Genomic DNA, 8,726 nt, shown 5'->3' with positions numbered 1-8,726 from the left:
GCCGCTGCCCGCGGAGGCCACCACAGCTCCCGTTCGCGCCCACGCCACGCCCGCTGCAGCCCCGACAGCCCCGCGCATGACCCCCCGGCCGCGCCTGTACCCCTCCTCGACGCCGTTCAAGCCACCCCGGTCGCCGCCGTCAACCGCCGTCGTGCGCCTGGCCATAGGCCGCGCCGCGCCCGTGCCCCCTGTTGGCCTCTCCGAGGCCACGGCCTCGCACCACCGTGCCGGGCTACGGCCTCGCCGACGCCCCTGTTGCCCCATGCCCTCGCACGGGCGGACGCCCGTTAACCGCGCCCGATAGGCCCCCTGGGCCTATGACAACGGGCCCCGCCCCAGAACGTTTATAGAAAAAGAAACAAAAATAAAAATAATAAAATGAATGGATAATTAATGAACTAATTAAATTAACTAATTAAATTAATGAATTAATTAAGTTAATTAATCCTGTGTAATTAACGTAATTGACTAGTTAGTTTAATTAAACAGTAACTAGATTAGTTAAACACTAATTGGACTAAACAGTCAATGACTAGCGGGACCCACTCGTCAGTTGACCAGTCAACACCTCTGTTGACTGCTGACGTCATACTGACGTCATGATGACGTCAGCAAACACTATTCTGGATAATGTTAGAATTAAGTAGTTAAATAAATCCTAAAAATGATTTAAATCTTTTAAAATTAATATAAAATAAACCGTAGCTCAGATGAAAATACTTTCTACATGAAAGTTGCTCAGAACGACGAGACGAATCCGAATACGCTGCCCGTTTGTCCGCCACACGTCCCTAGCATAGCAAACACGCAACTTTTCCCCTCCGGTACATCTGCCCGAAAACACGAAACACCGGGGATATTTTCCCGGATGTTTCCCCCCTTCACCGGTATCACCTCATACCGCGTTAGAACATGTCTAGCTCTGCTTATTGTCCTGTTATGCACTTGCTTGCTATGTATTTACTATCTCCCCCCTCTTCTCTTCGGTAGACCCCGTGACGATGCTGATGTCCCTGTGGTCGACTACGTCACGGACGACCCCTCCTTCTTGTCTGAGCAACCAGGCAAGCCCCCCCCCTTTGATCACCAGATATCGCCTACTCTTCTCTATACTGCTTGCATTAGAGTAGTGTAGCATGTTACTGCTTTCAGTTAATCCTATACTGCTGCATAGCCTGTCCTTGCTATTACTGTTGTTACCATTACCTGCTATCCTACTGCTTAGTATAGGATGCTAGTGTTCCATCAGTGGACCTACACTCTTGTCCGTCTGCCATGCTATACTACTGGGCCGTGATCACTTCGGGAGGTGATCACGGGCATAGACGATATACTTTACACTATTACATTACATGTGGTACTGTTCGGAGATGGGGGCTGAAAGGACAGGTGGCTCCATCCCGGTAGAGGTGGGCCTGGGTTCCCGACGGCCTCCGACTGTTACTTTGTGGCGGAGCGACAGGGCAGGTTGAGACCACCTAGGAGACAGGTGGGCCTGGCCCTGTTCGGCGTTCGCGGATATTTAACACGCTTAACGAGATCTTGGTATTTGATCTGAGTTGGCTACGAGCCTATATGCACTAACCATCTACGCGGGAGTAGTTATGGGTATCCCGACGTCGTGGTATCAGCCGAAGCACTTCGTGACGCCAGCGACTGAGTGGCGCACGCCGGATTGGAACGTAAGCCTGCTCTTGTATTAAGGGGGCTAGTTCTGCTTTCGGCCGCGTACGCAACGTGCAGGTGTGCTATGGGCGATGGGCCCAGACCCCTGTGCGCTTAGGTTTAGACCGGCGTGCTGGCCTCTCTGTTGAGCCTAGGTGGGGCTGCGACGTGTTGATCTTCCGAGGCCGGGCATGACCCAGGAAAGTGTGTCCGGCCAAATGGGATCAAGCGTGCTGGGTAAGTTGGTGCACCCCTGCAGGGAAGTTAATCTATTCGAATAGCCGTGATCTTCGGTAACAGGACGACTTGGAGTTGTACCTTGACCTTATGACAACTAGAACCGGATACTTAATAAAACACACCCTTCCAAGTGCCAGATACAACCAATGGTCGCTCTCCCTCAGGGATATGAGGAGCGGATCGCCGGGTAGGATTACGCTATGTGATGCTACTGGAGATGCTACTTGGAGATGCTACTTGGAGATGCTACTTGGAGGACTTCAATCTACTCTCTTCTACGTGCTGCGAGACGGAGGCTGCCAGAAGCGTAGTCTTCGATAGGACTAGCTATCCCCCTTTTATTCTGGCATTCTGCAGTTCAGTCCATCGATATGGCCTCCTTACACATATACCCATGCATATGTAGTGTAGTTCCTTGCTTGCGAGTACTTTGGATGAGTACTCACGGTTGCTTTCTCCCCCCTTTTTCCCCCTTTCCTTTCTTTCTGGTTGTCGCAACCAGATGCTGGAGTCCAGGAGCCAGACGCCACCGTCGACGACCCCTACTACACCGGAGGTGCCTACTACTACGTGCAGCCCGCTGACGACGACCAGGAGTAGTTAGGAGGATCCCAGGCAGGAGGCCTGCACCTCTTTCGATCTGTATCCCAGTTTGTGCTAGCCTTCTTAAGGCAAACTTGTTTAACTTATGTCTGTACTCAGATATTGTTGCTTCCACTAACTCGTCTATGATCGAGCACTTGTATTCGAGCCCTCGAGGCCCCTGGCTTGTATTATGATGCTTGTATGACTTATTTATGTTTTAGAGTTGTGTTGTGATATCTTCCCGTGAGTCCCTAATCTTGATCGTACACATTTGCGTGCATGATTAGTGTACGATTGAATCGGGGGCGTCACAGTGATTTGGGCAAGTTCGCGCTGGATGTTATAGAACTCAGCTTGACGTTGACGAGCCTCGATATCTCCTACGTCCTTTGCCCATTGCAGAATATGGGCATTGCCGGATCTAGGTGATATGCGAAGGTTCTGGTGATCCCGTATGTACTCCAGCATGTGGTGTAGGACATAGAATCCATCATTAAGAGAATCGCTCGGTTGCTAGATGCAGCAGAAGTCGGTCTCATGGCCGAAGGCGAGCCTGCCGCCCCTTCTCTTCTTGTCCTTGACCTCTCCACCCCGTGCTTGGTAGTAAAACATAGCACTGTCGAGAACATCCTTAATGTGGGTGTAATACTTTTTGTGAATGTTCTTCGACGAGTCCAAGTAAAGAGCATGGGAGTATCAAGGGTAGAGGATGATGAGGACAGTGTGCCCGCCGCTGCGCAAAATAAGTACACCTCAAATTAATTAGCCTCCACCGTGTAAATGAATGATTGAAATCGAAGGAAGGATATCCGCGCGGATTACTTACACGGGATGATAAGGCACGAGAATCGCCTCCTTGTCCTTATTGGCGAGCATGAAACTGACGATGTATTCCCTCGAGTATTCACGGTGCTTTGCGCAGACTCCAAAGAAGCCCTCGTGCATGTAGTACGGGTCAACGACACATGTATGAGGTATCTGCTCAACCCCGATGTTGTAGTTCATGTGAAAGGCATAAAGGCGAACAAACGTAAAATCCAGCTTCTTCACATGAAACATGTCGAATATGAATCAAATCGAAGGAAGAACTTATCCGCGGGGAAGCAGTCGACGTACGACATTTGCCGCGGAACGTTAACCACGTAGAGTGGGTATCCTGGATCTTTCGAGGCGATGAGGCATTTCTCTATCCGCAGCACAGCATCATGAAGTCTCCTTAGATCGTCGAATCTGGGCCCTAGCGCTCTTGTAGGTAGGATTGGTTGACCGAGGATATGCCATTTATCCGCATCGGGGATATCTATACGGTCTTGAAGCCGAGGCTGCTGAGGCGGCTGGATCATAGAATCAGCTTTTTTACCTTTCCTCGCTTTCTTCGTAGGCTTCTTTACTACCGGAAGGTCGTCCATAATACGTTCAGCCTCCGGAGACGGCAATTCAGGCACCGACTCATGACGCTCAAACCCTGAGTAGGCGCCAGTATAGACATAATGTTGAGTGCCATCGTCATCCTCATCCTCATCCATGGCGACGTCATCAGGGACTAATGGAGCCTCTTCCTTACCCCATCCGCTATCACCCAACCCGACACCCGACGCTAATTGGGTAGGTGGGGTGTTGATGTTCATACCCTGCTGAGGCTGCGTGCTCGTGGGTGTGCTCCCGGACGCCTCCAGACGAAGCAAACTCTTTGGCCGCAACAGGACCCACCCATTACAACAATCACCAAGCCGACACGGGGTCTTGTCGTCATCCCCCACTAGTATCAGAGGAGGCAAATTCTCATGGCCCGGTTTGACACTGGCCACGGAAACCTTAAAGACGTTCGGGGGGATCGGCCGGCTGTGGAACAATGGTTCCTTCGGCTCCATTATCGTCGCCTTCCCCACGTCCACCTTCTGGTCGCCGATGGTGTACAATATGGTGCACGGGGTTTCGTCGGCCTGCAAAGAAAAGTCTGCGACATGAGACATCCGAAAGACAATGAAAATAGGAGATTATACATTTATTGAAGGGGGCCGATGTGACAGATACCGTGAGGGTGTCAAGCTCAGCCAAAGACGAAGCATCGCCGAGCACGTCCGGTACCGGAGACGGTGCAGGAGCAGGTGCTGGTGCAATGCTAGTCGAGCTGCTCCCCAAGAAGTCAACAAGGGGAAAGTCCGCTGCATTTTTTTCTGGATTTTGCCTGGTCCAATTGAAAACGGCCGGAACCAAGGAAGTAGACATATCTGCAACCACCTGTTTTGCGGTAGTTACCGCTGTTGCGACTGTCTGAGATGATTTCTTCTCAACCGCAATCTCAACCTTCTTGTTGATGTTTTCTTCAGTTAACCTCTGTCTTTCCTTTCTCTCCTCCGTGGTCTCACAGTAGTACTTCTTCCACGTGGTGCCGTCTCCGACATCGTGCACGCGTTCATATGATGGTCGAGTCTCCACTAGGAGTCGTTTCAATATGTTCAATGCCCGGTTGAATGGAGTGTCCCACTTGGGCCTCGCCAATGCCTCAGACGGCGAGTCGCTTTCAGCCGCAATCCTGTGTTGCTCTCTCTGCAAAAGGCACAAGGATCATTTACAAATATGACTAACGTGTGCAGTCGAATTGATCAGAAACTAAAATTACCAGCAGTCTAATGAACTCCGTCGTGACCGGGTTTGTCTCGTAAACCTTCTTCACTGGGTCCCAACGGTGCGGGGCCCTGAGGACGTCACGCTCCTGTGGGACGGTGAACTCCGCCAAGGGGTCTGGGATGCCCAGACTCGCGGCTTCCGTGTCCTCCTTGGCCCATTTGGACCTCTTCCCGCCGTAACCACAGCTTCCGAGGTGGTGGCTCCCAATGTTCCTCTCTTGAAGCCCCTTCATGTACTTAGACTTTTTTTGGCAGCTTCGGCCTCGCAAGCCTCCTTGAATATTTGAAATTGCTCTTCCGTGATTGTCGGATTATCCTTTACAATCTCGGAGTAGGGTTCCTTCTTGTCGATGATCCTTGCTTTCACCCTTGTTTTCCAGGCGCCCAACGCGTCGCTAAACTTGGTCATGGCGTGTTTGTTTATCTTCTTCATTGTCGGGTCCTTATCTGGATCTTCATAATCCTTTTCATTCCGGCCTGGGAACAAGAATATCTGGTGAAACTTCTTTGGAAGGGAGGGCCTCATATTATCTATCTTCTATAGTTTCTCATCGTTGATGGTGGCGGTTGTCCGTATGATGCAGCCTATTTGATTGTCGTAGCACGCACATGCTTCCTCCGGCGCATTTGGCTCAAAATTGCCGTCGTCCACCTCCGTGACCACCAATCTTGTAGTCCTTAGTTTGTTAGAAAGCCGCTGCTGTCGTGGTTCTAAGCCTGACAGTAGAGTGGGGGGTAGGTATGGAGAGGCAAGGTCCTAGCTATGGAGAGGTTGTAAGCACAAAGGATGTACGAGTTCAGGCCCTTCTCGGAGGAAGTAACAGCCCTACGTCTCGGAGCCCGGAGGCGGTCGAGTGGATTATGAGTATATGAGTTACAAGGTGCCGAACCCTTCTGCCTGTGGAGGGGGGTGGCTTATATAGAGTGCGCCAGGACCCCAGCCAGCCCACGTAGGAGAGGGTTTAAGGTGAGTTAAGTCTGGGGCGTTACTGGTAACGCCCCACATAAAGTGCCTTTACTATCATAAAGTCTACTTGATTACTGGCCGTTGCAGTGCAGTGTGCCTCTTGACCTTCTGGTGGTCGAGTGAGTCTTCGTGGTCGAGTCCTTCAAGTCAGTCGAGTGTGTCCCTCGTTGGTCGACTGGAAGGCGACTTCTTCTAAGGGTGTCCTTGGGTAAGGTACTTAGATCAGGTCCATGACCCTACCCTAGGTACATAACCCCATCATTAGCCCCCGAATGGATTGAGGCTTCGAGTGAGGAAGGAGTTGATGTCGTTTCCGATTAACCTTTGTGCCCTGGTCGTGCGTGGTCCTGGACCAAAGAATCTCTTCGTCGACAGGGAGTAATTCGCCTTCAGTCGACTCGATCCATTCTATTTTTGCGTCGAGTGATCTTTCGGGCTTCGACGATCTCCGAGCGACGGATCGCCGGAAACACCGCGTCTGACAAACTGATTTGTTGTTCGCGGATTCCGCGGGATGCGAAATTTGGGGACGCGCGCGAAGCGGGGCGGACCGCGGCGTTCGGATGGGACGGGGCATAGACGCCTCGATCTCCGCGCCGCCTTTTTCGCCACGTATCCCGTCTGCATAACTGCTCCCAGATATGATTAGATCGACGGGCCCACCTGTCATCCACTCGGAAGGGACCTTATAAATGTTCCCGGCAAGGATTTCTATGCTGCGCCTCAGCATTCTCTCCCTCTCTCTGCTTCCTTCTTCCCCGCCCAGCGTGCTCGCTCTCGCCCCTGCACCACTTCCCTTCGCGCATCTCGCCGGCGACCATGGCCAAGGAGAAGACGGCGGCGCTGGAGCGCGCAAAGAAGGCGTCGGCGTCGGAGAAGGCGAAGGGGAGATCCACCAGCCGCGGAGGGTCCTCGTCCAGATCCCGCCTGCCGAAGGGCTGGGTCCAAGGAGACTGGATCCAGTCGACCATCACAGAGAATGACCTCCTCGACATGGCCAACGAGGGCTTGATCCCTCACGGAGCTGTGAGGCTTCCGGGGAAGGAGTGGCAGCCTCAGCCTGAAGAGGGTGAGTGTGTGCTTTTGGCCACCCATGTTGATCGTGGGTTTTCTTTGCCGCCGAGTGTTTTCTTCCATGGCTTCTTGAATTTCTTCGGAGCGCAGCTCCACCACTTTACCCCAAACTCCATTGCCTATCTTGCTGCATTCGTGTCCATGTGTGAGGGTTTCTTGGGCTGTCGACCGCACTGGGGTTTGTTCAAACATATATTCACGTGTCGCTCTCAGACCGTGAAGAAGGCGAGCCCAGGTGATGAGAGAACCCGAGTCGTCCAAATGTGTGGGGGTCTGGGGATCCAGGTGAGGAATAAGAGCACTTTCCCGCCCATGACTTTTTCCGAGTCGGTCAGAGGCTGGCAGTCGACCTGGTTCTACTGCCGGGATCAGTCGACGCCGGGGCAGTCGAGTGGACTCCCACAGTTTACCATGGACCGAGTGAACAAGCCCTCTTCTCTGAAGTTGATTCCGGAGGAGAAAGCTGATGTGAAGATGTTGATGGAGCGCGTGGTGCAGTTGGTTTGAGAGGGAGTGACGGGCATGGATCTCTTGGAGGTCTTCCTCAGGCGCCGCATCCAGCCTCTTCAGTTCCGGAGCCACTGCATGTGGTTGTACTGTGGGACCGAAGACGAGACTCGAGTCCATCCAGAAGCAGTCGACGATGTCACTCTGGAAAGATGGATGGTAGCCGTTACCGGAAACAAGGACAACCCACGCGGAGCCAGAAGAATTCCTCCACTCGACCACAACAGCGATCCAAACAAGGTACATTTGCTCTGCCCTCCACTGCGTTCTTGTCGCATTCATTTCTGTTTATCCTGCCGACTGGTCGACTGATCCTTGTCTTGATATCTGCTAGGCTCTCACCGAGCTGTATTCGATGCCCAATGGGGCACAAACTCCGCTGAGGAGGGTGAGGCGAGCGGGGGTGAGAGCCAGGAAGAGGAGGAGTGGGACTCGGACGTTGCAGAGGATGACGACGACGATGATGATGACGACGGCGATGACGATGACGTTGAAGACGAGGAGGAAGAGGAGGAGGAGGTCGTACCACCGCGCTCGGAAAGGCGGTCGAAGCTTGTCCACGACCCTTCAACCGAACGTGGTAAGGGGGTTGCGACCACCACTCAGTCGACCAAGCGTCCTCGGACCATCTCTCCGGTGCCGACTGAAAAGGCGCCGAAGCAGCCCAGGGCGGCCTCGTCGAAGCCGATCAAGCTCCTGCCGAAGATGAAGGTGTCCATCCCCACCATATCAGGGTAACCGTGCTGCTCATATTTTCTTATTCTGTGTGAACTTTGTCTCTGGTCGACGCTGAAGTTAGTCGACTGATCCTTCGGAGTTGCAGTGCTGCCACTTCTGAAACTTCGGCCCGGGCTGATGACCACGAGATGGAGGACGCAGCAACTTTGAACCCAGGTACTGTATTCTTAACGCCGTTCTTAGTCGACTGACTCGCGATCTCTGACCCTGATTCTTCTCCGCAGCTCCACCCAATACTGTTATCAATCTTCCTGATGATGATGAGGATGAAGAGCCGCTGAAGCGCAGGAGGAGTCGGAAAGCGTCCGCCAGTAAGGTGC

The sequence above is a fragment of the Triticum dicoccoides genome, chromosome 1B (assembly GCF_002162155.2).
Source record: "Triticum dicoccoides isolate Atlit2015 ecotype Zavitan chromosome 1B, WEW_v2.0, whole genome shotgun sequence".
Taxonomy (NCBI): Eukaryota; Viridiplantae; Streptophyta; class Magnoliopsida; order Poales; family Poaceae; genus Triticum; species Triticum dicoccoides.
The sequence above is the reverse complement of the archived record's forward strand: the minus strand, read 5'-3'. Positions refer to the sequence as shown.